This window comes from Erinaceus europaeus, chromosome 19 (assembly GCF_950295315.1).
Source record: "Erinaceus europaeus chromosome 19, mEriEur2.1, whole genome shotgun sequence".
NCBI classification, from domain to species: Eukaryota; Metazoa; Chordata; class Mammalia; order Eulipotyphla; family Erinaceidae; genus Erinaceus; species Erinaceus europaeus.
The window spans coordinates 25,887,188-25,900,287 of record NC_080180.1 but is presented as its reverse complement, the minus strand read 5'-3'; the positions used below and the strand labels follow the sequence as shown (position 1 = coordinate 25,900,287).

The 13,100-nt window shown below is 41.0% G+C and overlaps 1 long non-coding RNA gene across 1 annotated transcript in view; it reads right to left on the bottom strand.

The window, feature by feature from the left end:
- Nucleotides 1-1,334, bottom strand: part of LOC132534621 (uncharacterized) — a 173,551-nt gene extending 172,217 nt beyond the window's left edge. The window contains exon 1 of the long non-coding RNA XR_009546340.1: nt 1,152-1,334. This is a non-coding gene — a long non-coding RNA (uncharacterized LOC132534621). The remainder of the gene's footprint in view (nt 1-1,151) is intronic.
- Between the last annotated feature and the right edge of the window lie 11,766 nt (nt 1,335-13,100).

Here is a 13,100-nt window from a genome sequence, read left to right as displayed (position 1 = left end):
CCCAATAACTAACATGAAGGTGAACTAAAAGTATTGTCTGGGAAGACGGTGTATAAGTTTAAAATAAGACTAGAAGGCTGGACTAGGGCAGAATGTAGCTCCTAAATATGGAGAAAATCATATAAATACCATTAATTGTTAACCCCATCCATCTGACACTGGACCCATGTCTATTCATATTTAGCACAGGAGCCTGTGTAGCCTCTGCATCCCTGTTCCATGGTCAAGCTAGGAACATTCCAGGCTACACTCATTTCAGGATTAGCCTTCCTCCAGTAGATTGACCTAGCTTCCCTCTGGAAAGTAGGTCAGTTTCTACTACTGTTTTACATTGAGAGCAATGTCCTGTAAAGGCCCACAAGAGGGTTAACAATGTTGTTCCTGATGGAGAACAATAATGGTGGAGAGAGGGATCTGCTTGAGGTCTAGGCCCATCTCTATGGGAATCCAAGGATTCCCTGGATAGGGTCCCAGATGATGGGGTAGCCTGGTAGTGCCCAAAAGGGCCATCATTAAAATATGCCAATCTCTTTCCCTTATCCAGATTTTATAGTCCTTACTTTATCTGAAGAGAGTAGGTGAGGAGGGGATCTAGGTCTAAGTAAAAAATATTTTATTAAGTACCTTATGGTATCTTTTTTAGGTCTTTCTACTTGTTTGCTATACTTATTGAGTCACAGCAAACTACTGTGACTTACTTTAAGGTACCTATTTTTCCCCAATGTGGATACATGTGCACATGTGCCCTGTCTCATGGGCCCTAATATATATATGTTCTGTAACCTTTTTTAAATTTTTTTATATTTATTTTATTTATTTTCCCCTTTGTTGCCCTTGTTGTTTAACATTGTTGTGGCTACTGATGTCGCTGTTATTGGATAGGAGAGAGAGAAATGGAAAGAGGAGGGGAAGACAGAGAGGGGGAGAGAAAGACAGACACCTGCAGACCTTCTTCACCACCTGTGAAGTGACTTCCCTGAAGGTGGGGAGCCAGGGGCTCGAACTGGGATCCTTACTCCAATCCTTGCGCTTTACGCCACATGCACTTAACCCACTGTGCCACCGCCCGACTCCCTAGTTCTGTAACTTATTTAGGAAGTGTGCCACCCAAAATGGAACTAAGAAGTCCTATGAGCTAGGAAAGGTCTTACCTGAATATTGAAACTGGAGGGTTGACATCCTACACTTGGTGTCTCTGGACATAGTCCGAAGTGGAACATGAAGAGGTGGCATTGGTTACACTGATTTGGTTGAGAACAGCAAATGCAGTATCAAATGGTATGGATCAGGAGAAGCATGAAGAAAATTAGCAAAGCCCCAGAGGTCCCAGGACCAGGAGAAATACAGGTTTACAGAGAATGAGGACGGTTTCTTGCCATCTTAGGTTTAAGAAGACAATATTATAACCAAGTTATTTGAGGATCACGAACAACAACAGCAACAAAACTGAAGATTAATGCAATTCAACCAAAAGCAGTTATCCAAGCAAACCGCCCCTCAAAAAAAGCAAAAACAGTGATTTATAAGACTATACATTAATAGAAAATATTAACACCATTCCCACCACCAAAGTTCTATTTTTCATTTTTTTTATTTAAGAAAGGAGACATTAACAAAACCATAGAATAAGAGGGGTACAATTCTGCACAATTCCCATAACCCGATCTCCATATCCCAACCCCTCCCCTGATAACCTTCCCATTCTCTATCTCTCTGGGAGTATGGATCCAGGGTCATTGTGGGTTGCAGAGGGTGGAAGGTCTGGCTTCTGTAATTGTTTCCCTGCTGAACATGGGTATTGACTGGTCGATCCATACTCCCAGTCTGCCTCTCTCTTTCCCTAATAGGGTGGAGCTCTGAGGAAGCGGAGCTCCAGTACACATAAGCAAAGGCTTTTTGCTCCTGTGAGATCCTGGTAGAGCTTCGTCCACACACTTTTAAGAACCAACCAAAGTGACTAAGTGACTGGTGCTGAATAGGTATTAGGTGGTACGGTGGTTCCAGTGTTTCTGACTGTGTCTTTGAGTGTACTCCTGCGTATGTGTATGTTTATTTTTTCCCTTTATTGGGGGTTTGTGCTTAATGGTTTACAGTCAACAGTAAAACACAGTATATGTGCAACATTTTTCAGTTTTCCACATAAAAGTCTAAGCCCCTCGGTCCTCCTCTGCTATCATGTTCAGGACCTGAACCCTCCCCCTGCCCCAGAGACTTTTACTTTGGTGAAATACACCAATGTGTGTGAGTTTCTAAGTGTGATCATGTATGTTCTGAGTATTTACTGTGTATGGCGCAACCTCCGTAGGACCCTTCTGGGCTGTCGTAAGTAGTAAAACAGAAATGCCATAAAAAAAAATATTAGTTCTAGAAGGAGAGCTGGATAAAGCAAATCTTCGTCACTACACAGTATGCTGTTTTCTCCAGGCTGGCTTCATGGGTGGGAGACATAGATCAGAAACTCATGGCTGAGCTGAGAATGCAGTTTAATCTTTATTTACGAGCGGGCAAGCAGTCCAACAACCTCATCACAACACAATGGGCTCCTCCATCTCTCTCCTCTGGCTGCAGCGTCCGGAACCAAGGAAATATGTAGGATAGGGAGCAGGGAGAAGGAAGAAGAACAGAACTAGCAAGAACTAAACCAAAATCTCCCGGAGGCGGGGCGAGCGAGACTAAGCCAATGTAACAGAATGACCATGTAAATAGACCACAATGTCAAGCAATGTAACAGAAGGGATCCCAGAAGCAGAACTAGAAGCATACCAACAGATCCATACTCCCATTCTGCCTCTCTCTTTCCCTAGAAGGGTGGGGCTCTGAGGAAGCGGAGCTCCAGTACACACTGATGGGGTCATCTGTCCAGGGGAAGGCTGGTCAGCATCTCGCTGGCATCCGGAACCTGGTGGCTGAAAAGAGAGTTAAAATACAAAGCCAAAAAAATTGTTGAACAATCATGGACCTAAAGATTGGAATAGTGCAGATGAAGTGTTGGGGGATATTCCCTGCATGCTCTTGTGTACTTCTGCTTTCAAGTATATATTTTTCCCTAGTTTATGGGCATGTGTGAACCTATGCTCTAACTCAGGGGACCTGGACTATACCTAGGTTTGGGGACTTTATTGGGGACCACTCCTGGAATGGAATTAGAGATACTATGAAAGGAAAGGTCTCACCCGAGTGATGAAGCTGAAGGGTTGTCATTCCACACCTGAAGTCTCTGGTCACAGTCTGAAGTGAAGCATGTTGGGGTGGCACTCATTGCGTTGATTAGGTTGCGATCCGTGGATGCAATATTATTTGATTTGAATTGAGAGCAGCATGCAGAAAAGTGGGCCCCACCATAAGGGTCCACGAATGGGGGAAATATAGGCTCTATAGTGGAAATGTGAGGTTCCTGTTGTCTTAGGGTTCAAGAAGACAATGGACAGTTATTGTTATCATCACATTATTTGGTGATAGGGTTAACTTTGGAAAGTCCCTTTGTTAGGGTTTGGGGTATAATACCCAGCATCTTGTATATAGCTGTGCTAGGAGTTGCTTCTGTTCTCCCTGGTCTAGGCTTTTGAGAGAGTCAACATATCAAAGACAGCCTATGTATTAAAAAGACTCAGTCTGTGTTTTAAGAAGTTCTAGACATATGATAAATTTTTCCCCTCTCATATTAATTAAATAGTGGTTTATATGTTTACACTTTAATAGGATTGTACATAAACACCACTCCCACCACCAGAAGACTGTCCCATCACCACCACCCACCCCCCCAATATCCCGCCCCACCGGGAAGCCCAATGGCCACCCGCCCCTTCACCACAGTGTTTTTACACTGGTGCCCTGCTCTTGATTTAATCAGATCCTGCTTTTAGTTTCCCTTTCTGTTCTTCTTTCTCAACTTCTGTTGATGAGTGGGGACATCCCATACTCATCTTTATCTTTCTGACTTAGCTGACTTAACATAATTCCTTCTAGCTCTGTCCAAGATGGGTCAGATAAGGTGGGCTCATTGTTCTTAACAGCTGCATAGTATTCCACTGTGTATATGTACCACAGCTTTCTCAGCCACTCATCTGCTGTTGGGCACCTGGGTTGCTTCCAGGTTTTAGCTATCATGAATTGTGCTGCTATGAACATAGATGTATACATATCTTTTCGGTTGGGCATTATGGAGTCCTTGGGGTATATCCCCAGGAGAGGAATTACTGGGTCATATGGAAGGTCTATGTCTAACCTTCTGAGAGTTCTCCCGACTGCTCTCCAGAGAGGCTGGACCAATTTACATTCCCACCAGCAGTGTAGAAGGGTTCCTCTGTCCCCACAGCCTCTCCAGCATTTGTTGCTGCTGTCCGTTTTGATGTATGCCATTCTCACACAAGTGACAATCAGCGACCTGGAACAGTTTTTCATATGTTTGTTAGCCTTTTGGATCTCCTCTGAAGTGAATGTCTTGTTCATAACCTCTGCCCATTTTTGGATGGGGTCATTTGCTTTTTTGGTGCTAAGTTTGCTGAGTTCTCTGTATATTTTGGTGATTAGTCTCTTGTCTGATGTTTGGCATGTGAAGATCTTCTCCCATTCTGTGAGGGGTCTCTTTGTGTGATAGTTTATTTGGCTGTGCAGAAGCTTTTCAATTTGATGTAGTTCCATTGGTTTGTTTCTGCTTTAGTCTTCCTTGCAATTGGGTTTGTTTCATCAAAGATGTCTTTGAGGTTTATGTGGGAAAGTGTTTCACCAATGTTGTCCTCTAAGAATTGATAGTTTCCAGTCTCACATCCAGGTCTTTGATCCATTTGGACTTTATTTTTGTTTCTGGTGAGATAAGGTGGTTCAATTTCATTCTTCTGCATGTTATAATCCAGTTTTCCAGGACCATTTATTGAAGAGAGCCTCCTTCTTCCATTTAATACTTGGGGCCCCTTTATCAAAGATTAGATGTCCATAGGTGTGGGGGTTTATATCTGGGCTTTCAATTCTGTTCCACTGGTCTGTGTGCCTATTTCTGTTCCAGTACCAGGATGTTTTGATGATGATGGCATTATAATATAGTTTGAGATCTGGAAGTGTGATGCCTCCATTTCTGTTTCTTTTCCTCAAGATGGTTTTGGCAATTCTATGTGTTTTCTGGTTCCAGATAAATGAATGTAGTTTTTGTTCTATTTTCTTAAAGAAGCTTGGTGGAACTTTGATGGGTATTGCATTAAATATGTATACAGCTCTGGGGAGAATATTCATTTTTATGATATTTATTCTTCTAATCCATGAGCATGGGATGTCTTTCCATTTCTTGGTATCAGTTTCTATTTCCTTGAAGAGTGACTCATAGTTTTCAGTATACAATCTTTCACTTCTTTGGTCAGCTTTACTCCTAGGTATTTTATTGATTTTGTTGCAACAGTGAATGGGAGTGATTTCTGGATGTCTTCTTCTTCAGTTTTAGTGTTGGCATAGAGAAATGCCACTGATTTTTGTACATTGATTTTGTAGCCTGATACCTTGCTATATTGCCTAATAACTTCCAGTAGTTTTCTACTGGATTATTTAGGGTTTTCTATGTATACTATCATGTCATCTGCAAATAGTGAGAGTTTGACTTCTTCCCTTCCAGTCGGTATTCCTTTGATTTCTTTCTCTTGCCTGACTGCTATGGCAAGAACTTCCAATACTATGTTGAAGAGTAATGGTGATAGTGGACAGCCCTGTCTAGTCTCTGATCTGAGGGGAAATGCTTTCAACTTCTGTCCATTGATTATTATGTTGGCTGTTGGTTTGCTATATATGGATTCCACTATCTTGAGGAATTTCCCATCTATTCCCATTTTTTGTAGTTTTGAGCATGAATGGGTGTTGGATTTTGTCAAAGGTTTTCTCTGTATCTATTGAGATAATCGTGGTTTTTGGCTTTGCTTTTATTTATGTGGTGAATGACATTGACTGACTTACAGATGTTTAACCAGCCTTGCATTCCTGGGATAAATCCCCACTTGGTCATGAGAAACAATCTTTTTGATATGCTGCTGTATCTGGTTAGCCAAGATCTTGTTTAATATTTTGGCATCTGTGTTCATCAGAGATATTGGTCTGTAGTTTTCCTTTTTTGTTTTGTCTCTATCTGCTTTTGGTATCAAAGTGATGTTGGCTTCAGAGAAGCTGGAAGGGAATGTTCCTGTTTCTTTGATCTTATGGAAAAGCTTTAGGAGTATGGGTATTAACTGTTTCCTGGAGGTTTTGTAGAATTCATTTGTGAAGCCATCTGGTCCAGGACTTTTGTTGTTGGGGAGATTCTTAATAACAGTTTTGATTTCTTTGTCTGTGATTGGTGCATTGAGGTTTTGTAGTTCTTCTTGGTTCAGTTTTTGGAAGGGCATATGCTTCTAGGAATTCTTCCATTTCTTCCAGATTTTCTAGCTTGGTGGCGTATAGTTCTTCATAGAAGTTTCGCATGATTCTCTGGATTTCTGTGGGGTCAGTTGTGATACCTCCTCTATTGTTTACAATTCTATGTGTTTGAGTCTTCTCCCTTTTTTCTTTAGTGAGTATGGCTAGGGGGTTGTTTACTTTGTCCATTTTTCTTTCCTCTATCTCTTGAATTTATGTTTGATAGTTACTTTTGTTATTTTTTTTGCTTTGTTTAAGAAGGGGGGAAATTTTGTGCAGCTAATTTGGCCTAGTTTAATCTGCATAGTGATGGTTTGTTTTCCTTTCTCTCTGGTTTGACCATAATCAGCTATTGTTGTTGCACTGGTTGTGCTCTCTATTGTGGGAGGAGCTTTTTTGCTCTCTTTACTTTTTCTTCCCTTCTCACCTATTGGAAAAATCTTTGCTCTTGCTGTTTTTGCTGTATTCACTTGTGCTTATTTTTGATAAAGTTTGTGGAAGAAGTTTGACTTGGTTTGGTTTTTCTTTCTGTTTCTGTCCTTTTTCCCCTTTTCTTTCCTTTCTTTTCCTCTATCTCTTGAATTTACGTTTGATAGTTGATTTTTTTCTAATTGTCTGTTTTTCTATGAAGCCAACATCACTCTGATAACAAAAACAGGGATGCAATAAAAAAAAGAAAAAATAGTGGGCAGAGCCAAGATGGCGACTGGAAAGTAGCAGCACCTGTGGGCTCTGACAACAATTGCTAGAAAGCCTTAGAAATCCTGGCCTTCAGCGGGACAAGCAAGGAGGCGTCCTAAATGTGGACCAAGGAGGTGACTATGATTCAATTTGGGTTAAAAATTAGAGCAAAAAGAAAGGAAATTTCTTGATTATTTCTCTCAGCCCCCCACTCCCCATAACCAGACACCAGGGGTAGGGAGCTGCTGCTAGCTGGCTTCCCATTGAGCTCCTTTCTTTACCAAGATTCCTGGCCCACCGGGGTGCCATTAAACCCTGCTTCCAAATTTCTAGGCTATTTTTGTTTTTCCTCTGAGTGAGGGACTTAGACCCATTTGGAGTGACAATTAGCTAATCAAGCAAGCCTCACCCAGCCTGGGAAAGACTCCTTGAAAGTTTTTTTTTTCTTTTTTCTCGTTTGTTTTGTATTGTGTTTTCTTTCTCAATCAGTTGTCTAGACTCAATGTGCATAGGCTAACTGGAAGCTGTCCAAGCTGCAGACCCACCACTTGGGCTTTATACTCTGTTATATTTTACTAATACTATTATATATACACGCATATCCCTTCCCCCCCCCAGGTTGACCAAAATTAACTCTTAGTATACTTTCCATTGCTAGGCGACAAGAATTATCAACCACTGTGAGAGAAACTTGTCTCACTTTTCATACCTCCTCTATCCACTATCACCCTTCTCCCACCTCCAAGCCAATTAAAAATAAAAATACAACTCTCCCCCAATAGCTTTCCTATTCTTTAACCCTCTGAGAATATGGACACAAGGTCATTGTGGGATGCAGAAGTTTGAAGGTTTGGCTTATGTAATTACTTCCCTGCTGAACATGGGCATTGACAAGTTGATCCATACTCTAGCCTACCTCTCTCTTTCCCTAGTGGGGTGGAGTTCTGGGGAAGTGGGCCTCCAGGACACATTGGTGGGGTTGTCTGTCCAGGAAGTCTGGTTGGCATCATGCTAACATCTGAAAGCTGGTGGCTGAAAACAGAGTTAACATATAAAGCAAACAAGTTGTTGGCTAATGATGAACCTAAAGGCTGGCGTAGTACAGATGAAGAGTTGGGGGGTCCTCCATTTTGTAGATAGCTAGTAGGCATATTTTAGTTATATTTCAAAGGGCCTGTGGCCACTATAGATTTTTTTTCCCTGAGCCTGAAATCTGATATGCAGGTGGATCCAAGTTATTGTCTGGGGAGATGATTCCATAGCTGGAAAAAGGACCAGAAAGCTGGATCAGGGAAGAGAGTAGCTCCCAAATATGGGAAAGGTGTATAAATATTGTTGACTATAAACCCCATCAATTTGATGTGATCTGGGGCCCATATTCAACTTAGAAGCCTATGTGACCTCTGTATCCCTGTAGATCCGAGTTCACATTACTTTAGTAATTTTTGCCTGAGCCCAATAGCTAACATGCAGGTAAAAAAAAAGCATTGTCTGGGAAGATGGTGTAGGAGTTAAAATAGGATTAGAAAGCTGAATTATGGCAGAGAGTAACACCCAAATATTAGGAAAGTGTATAAATACCACTAACCTACCCATCTGACCAAGGGCCCAATTCTATTCATATTTAGCACAGCAGCCTATAAAACCTCTGCATCCCTGTCATTCTGAGCTCACAGTCCATGGTCACAGCTAGGAACATTCTAGGCTGCACTCATTTTAGAATCAGTCTTCCTCAAGTGGCAGCATCAGTTTTCCCAGCCTCCCTTTAGAGAGAGTGGGACAGTCCCTACCATTGCTGCTCTGCATTGATGGCAAGGTCCTATAGAAGCTCACAAGAGGGTTTATGGTGATTTTCTTGATGAAAGTTGCCTGTAGTAGTGGAGAGAGGGATCAGTTAAGAGGTCTAGGTCCATCATATCTATGTGGGATTCCAAGTATTCCCTGACTGGAGGCCCATATGATGGGTCAGGCCCTTTTTTTTTTTTTAACATTAAATGTGAGGTATGCAAAGATAAACAATAATCCTATATTTGGGTTAAACAGGTGGTAAGATGTTGATGAAACAAAATCTGTGCAAGTTATGAAGTGCTGTAAAATGAAGTACAGGTAGTCAGGGTACTTCTATGGAACTGGTCAGAGAGGTCTTCACAGAGAACAAGCCATTGACTTGGGATACCACTTATGAAGCTTCCCTAACCTGACTTTGGCAGTCACATGACCCCTAGTCCTTTTCATGTAGCCAATTGGGGAACAAAAGACTATCCTAGAATAGGATCTTGGTCTCTAGCTTCCAGAAATTCGAATTGTGAACACCGAACAGTCTTTGCTGTCTCTTGAAATTAAAGATAGGGGGTTGGGTGGTGGCGCAGTGGGTTAAGCGCACGTGGCGCAAAGCTCAAGGACCCACGTAAGGATCCCAGTTCGAGCCCCCAGCTCCCCACCTGCAGGGGAGTCGCTTCACAAGCGGTGAAGCAGGTCTGCAGGTGTCTATCTTTCTCTCCCCCTCTCTGTCTTCCCCTCCTCTCTCGATTTCTCTCTGTCCTATCCAACAACAACAATAACAATAATAACCACAACAAGGGTACAATAACAGGGGAGTCACTTCACAGGCGGTGAAGCAGGTCTGCAGATGTCTGTCTTTATCTCCCCCTCTCTTTCTTCCCCTCCTCTCTCCATTTCTCTCTGTCCTGTCCAACAACGAACAGCATCAATAATGGTAATAATAATAACCACAACGAGGCTACAACAACAAGGGCAACAAAAGGGGAAAAAAAAAAAATTAAAGATAAATAGCCTCCAGAGATATTTAGTTATGATCATATTGGGAGGCCAGGTGATGGTACATCCAGTTGAACACACATGTTACCATGCATAAGGACCTAGGTTTGAACCTCCACTCCCCACCTACAGAGGGGAAGTTTCATGAGTAGTGAAGAAGGTCTGCTAGTGATTATCTTTCCCTCTCTATCTCCCCCTTCTCCCCTTTCTCTCTTCTTATCAAATAAAACAGAAATAAATGTTAAAAGAAAGAAAAGAAAAAGAGGGAAAAGAAATGAGAGGAGAGGAGAGAAAAGAAGAGGAGAGGAGATGAATGGGGGAAAGAAAAAGAAAGGAAAGAAGGAAAGGAAAAATTGGCCACCCTTAGTGGTGGGTTTGTAGTGCTGATAGCAAGCTCCAGGATAATCTTAGTGGCAATTTAAAAAAAAAATGGAGAGAGGATAGGTAGATGAGAGAAATATATCTATGCTAATTCTCTTAAATACTTGTCTTGCTTTGTTAGATATTAGCAAAAAAAAAGAAAGAAAGAAAGAAAGAAAGAAAGAAAGAAAGAAAGAAAGAAAGAAAGAAAAAGACTGCGGCCTGAGTCAAGGAATCCTTGGATTCCTACACAGATATGATGTGCCTAGACCTTGAATAGATCCCTCTCTCCACCATCAGTTATTTCCATCAAGAACTTATCCTCCCTATAAAGTAGCAAAGGTAGGGAATACCTCACTCTCCGAAGGGAGGCTGGGTCAACATACCCTGCCACTAGAGGAAGACTGGTCCAGAAATGAATGCAGCCTAGAATATTCCCAGTTGTGACCATGAACTTCGAGCTCAGACTGACAGAGATTCAGTGGTTATGCCGGTTCCTATGCTAAATACAATATACAAATATATATGAGCCCTGGGTTAGGTGGGTGAGGTAAACAGTTTTATTCATAGATTTTTTTTTTTCAAGACTGGGAGCTACTCTGTGCTCTAATCCAACTCTGAGACCAACTTCTTAGACAATATTTTTGTCCAACTCCATGATAGCTATCAAACTCAAGCAAAAATATGAAAGTCACAGGCCCCTAGGAACATACTTAAAATAGATTTCCTCACGTCTTTCCACCCTATCTACTCTATTCCTACTATTTGGTTCTTGTCCATTAATCATTTTGTCCTGCTTAATATCTTGCCACCCTTCAGCCACTAAGTTGCAAATGCTATCATGATTCCATCATTACTCCCCTAGGCATATGACTTCACTAATATGTCCTGAAACCTCACCTCCCAGAGCCCTACCCCATTAGGGAAAAATAGAGACAGGCTGGGAGTATGGATCAGCCTGCCAACATCCATGTCCAATGGAGATGAGTTACAGATGCCAGAACTCCTACCCCAAAAAGAATTTTGGTCCATACTTCTAGAAGGGGAGAAATGATAGAGGAAGATGAACAGAGGGCTCTGAACTCCAATTCTATCAGGACCCTAAGAGAGAAGAGGAAAAAAGTAATGACATGGGGGAAAATGTCGAATAGGTAGATGGTAGACAGATAGATAGATAGATAGATAGATAGATAGATAGATAGATAGATGATAGATAGATAGTGTAACTTCCAATGGAAGGAATGGGTATACAGAACTCTGGTGGTGAGAACAGTACAGAATTATACCCCTGTTATATTTTATAAATCAATATTAAGTTACTAATAATATTTTTAAAAGAAGTAAAGGCAGAAATATGGGAAAAGTGGCAAAAATACATAGATATGTAAATATATATATTTAAAATATATAATTTATATAGTTATACTTATAAACTATATAAATATAATATAATATAGTTATAAATATAAAGTCATCCCACATTTTTTACCATGGGAAAACTACTGCAGTTTCCAGTGAAGGGGATAAAAACACAGAACTCTGGTGGTGGGGATGTTATGGAATTATATTCCTATTATTTTACAAATAAATATTAGATCACTAATATAATAAATCAGTAAGAAAGAAAGAGATAGAAAGAAAGAAAGGAAAGAAAGAAAAGAAGGAAGGAAAGAAAGAAGGAAGGAAGGGAATTTCATACCTGAAGCTCTGAGGTCCAAGATTCATTTCCCAGCACCACCATCAGCCAGAACTGAACAGTGTTCTGGTATCTCTCTATCTCTCATTAAAATAAACAATTTTTTTAAAAAGATAGTAATTTTATTGGCTTCATGGGAAATAGAAAGGGAATTGAATAACAGGAATTTGATCTTAAACTTGACTTTCTTCTATTCTATCCTTTGTCATTCCAAGAACATCATTATAAGCCCTTTTGCAGTCTCCTTCAGGACCATACCCTCATTATGAAATAACAATGGTAAGGACTACCCCACTCTCCAAAGGGAGGCTGGGTCATCCCACTCTGCCACTTAAGGAAGACTAGCTGTGAAATTAGCACAGCCTAGAATGTTCCCAGCTGTGACTATGGACTATGAGCTGTCGGACAGGAACTCAGAGATTGTAAAGACACCTGTGCTAAATATGAATAGATATGGGTCCTGGGTTAGATCACTGTGGTAAACAGTTAATTGCATCAATATATCTTCTTCACGTTTGTGAGCAACTCTCTGTCCTAATTTTGCTTCCTACTTCTACTCTCAACTCTAACACAATTTCCGAAGACAGTATTTCTGGCCGCACTTCCATGTTAGCTATCAAACTCAAGCAAAGATTATTAAGACATAGCCTACGTGTGGGTAATAGCATAATGATTATGCAAACATATTCTCATGCCTGAGGCTCCAAAGTCCCAGGTTCAATCCCCCACACCACCGTAAACCAGAGCTGAGCAGTGCTCTGGTGTAGAAAAAAAAAAAAAGACATAGCCTCCTAGGAACATTCTTAAAACAGACTTCCTAGTTTCCTTATACTGTAAGGTCCCTACTTTCATATGCTCTATTCCTTCTTTATGGTTCTTGTTTATTAAAAAATTTGTCCTTCTTTCCATCTTAACTGTATTTCAGCCACCAAGTTCAAGATGCTACTATGATTTCATCCCGACTTCCCTGGGTGGACAACTTCACCGATGCGTCCTAAAACTTCACCTCTCCAGAGCCCTATCCCATTAGGGAAAGATAGAAACAGGCTGAAGGTATGGATCAACCTGCAAATGCCCATCCATGTCCAGCAGAGAAGCAATTACAGAAGCCAGATCTTCCACCTTCTACACCTAGAAATGAATTTTGATTCATATTCCCAGAGGGATAAAGAATAGGGAAGTTTCCAATGGGACACAGAAATTGATTGTAGGAACT